The sequence below is a fragment of the Sprattus sprattus genome, assembly GCF_963457725.1.
Source record: "Sprattus sprattus genome assembly, chromosome: 13".
NCBI classification, from domain to species: Eukaryota; Metazoa; Chordata; class Actinopteri; order Clupeiformes; family Clupeidae; genus Sprattus; species Sprattus sprattus.
In genome coordinates, this window is record NC_137911.1 from 25,569,127 (window position 1) to 25,571,626 (window position 2,500).

Genomic DNA, 2,500 nt, shown 5'->3' on the forward strand with positions numbered 1-2,500 from the left:
TGTGTGTGTGTGTGTGTGTTGTGGCGGCCTGCAGTATGTCATCTCTGTCACTGAGGTGTGTGTGTGAGACTCTCGTCATGGCAGGCTAACTGCAGCTCTTTACCTGATTGGCTGGTGGAATTGGAGAGTTTGCAGATGACCAGTGTCCTCTCTGGCTATGGTCTCCTGTCTCTGTGTGTGTGTGTGTGTGTGTGTGTGTGTGTCTGTGTCTGTGTCTGTGTGTGTGTGTGTGTGTGTGTGTGTGTGTGTGTTGTGTGGCTATGGTCTCCTGTGTGTGTGTGTGTGTGTGTGTGTGTGTTGTGTGGCAATGGTCTCCTGTGTGTGTGTGTGTATGTTGTGTGGCAATGGTCTCCTGTGTGTGTGTGTTTGTGTGTTGTGTGTATGGTCTCCTGTCTGTGTTGTTCTTGAGTGTGTTATACGTTTGTAAGACGCCAACAGGTATCAATATCATCTCAGCATCCAGTAAAGAATAACCGAGTGTGTATAGCAGTGGTTTTAATGCTTGTGTGAGTGCATGCAGGTTTGTTTGTGTGTTTGTGTGTGTGTGTTTGTGTGTGTGTAAGTTGATCGCAGCTCCTCGTTGGTGTCATCTCTTCCCTTCTCAGGTTCAGCTATGATGCGTGTTTGTGTGTGTGTGTGTGTGTGTGTGTGTAAAACAACACCTCATCTCTTCCACAAAAGCCTGGTCACTCCCCATCTGACTTCTCAGCCATCTCCCTCCCTGGAGAACCAGCAGGTTTATATGGCCCCTTTAGGCCACCGTATCTGACAGCTTTGTGTTTTGGGTCTGTTCCCCCTATTGCACCTTGCATTTGTTTTAGGCACCAGTGAGGTTTCAGCTAATTAAACCTTGGTGTAATACAAAGCTGGAGATGGATGCACTGTGCAGAGGTGTGTGTGTGTGTGTGTGTGTGTGTGTGTGTGTGTGTGTGTGTGTTCAGAGCTCCTTATTGTCATGACTCCGTCTGTGACAGATGGTAGGGGTCCCAGAATTCCTGTCACCACGGATGACTGGTTTACTTCATTGAGCTGGAAACTTGTTTTAATGACAGGCTTGTGTTGGGAAGATTCATCATTTTATGTTTTGCTTGGATGGATTAATTGTGAAGCAGGACTGTATGTGTGTGAGAGAGAGAAAGAGAGAGAGAGAGAGAGAGAGAGAGAGAGAGTGAGTGAGAGAAAGGGAGCGTGAGGGGGAGAGAGAGAGAGAAAAGTTCACGTTACTTGGAATCCTGTATTGCCGGATATTCCCGGATTGCTGTATAAATGGTTGAGTATGGTCAATTACTGTACTGTTAACAACTCCTCAACATTCTCTGTGAAATTCCCTTAGTTTCGTATCTGAAAGGCATTGTGTGTGTGTGTGTGTGTGTGTTAGTGTGAGTGTGGGTGGGTTTCAGCCTTTCGTGTGGAGTGTTCTTGTTGCGATGTGTAGTGTAGCACTGAGTGGTGTATGTGATAAGGGGATTGAGTGTGTGTGTGTGTGTGTGTGTGTGTGTGTGTGTTGGGTTGGTGGGTGGCAGCCTTTCGTGTGCAGTGTGGAGTGTTCTTGCTGCGATGTGTAGTGTAGCACTGAGTGGTGTCTGTGATAAGGGAACTGATTGCATGTGGGGGTGTGTGGGGGTACATGTCAGTTGGGAGCCGCCCCAGTGAGTGTGTGTTTTGGAATGATCAGGGTTGGGTCGTGCGGGCATGCCTGGTCTTGTCTGGTGTGTGTGTGTGTGTGTGTGTGTGTGTGTGAACATGCAAGCATATTTGTACCTGCATGTGTGTAGAAAGTTTCCATGGAAGCCTTTGTGCGGGAGGTCAAGTCCACGAGTGTATATACACACACACACACACACATTTTGTATCGGGGCACGCTGTTAGTCTGGTTTCCTTCCCCTTTCAACCAGGTGCATTCACCATTGGTATCTTAAGCACCACAGTAACGTACCTTAGTAACCAGCGTCTCCTGCTTTTACTGCGTGATGTTCTCTCTGCTCTTATCGGGGGGCATTTAACAGCCAAGCTCAGTGTTTACAAAAAAGCCAGCTAGTAATGAGTTGGTAACCAAAGTCACACCAAGACCCAGGATCAATACCCAGTAGTGTGATGGAGAGGGCGTGTGGATATGTAATGTTACCCCTGGAACAACCCTGCAACATTAGCTACATTGCTAGTTTTAGCTAGGCAACCTGCAACATTAGCTACATAGGTAGTTTTAGCTAGGCATGCTGTGATAAGAGCATTGTGGAGCTGCATTGTTAACTCCAACTGTAGTATAAGCCCAACCATCTATGACTGTGACTGGGTGAATGTTGTACACACACACACACACACACACACACACACACGTTCTACATCCATAAAAACATGTAGTGCAACTGGGTTATAAACGAAAGAAAATTACGCTTTGTGTCATGGCGTTCTTTGCCTCTTTTAACATTTTTGAATGTCGGGACATTATAGCGGCCTTTGTCCCTTACTTTGTCGTGACCTGTTGTTGACCTCCTGTTGA

The 2,500-nt window shown here is 46.8% G+C and overlaps 1 protein-coding gene across 1 annotated transcript in view; it reads left to right on the plus strand.

Moving 5' to 3' along the window:
* Positions 1-2,500, plus strand: part of ccdc88c (coiled-coil domain containing 88C) — a gene marked incomplete at its 5' end in the record, with an annotated part of 64,019 nt that overhangs the window by 23,989 nt on the left and 37,530 nt on the right.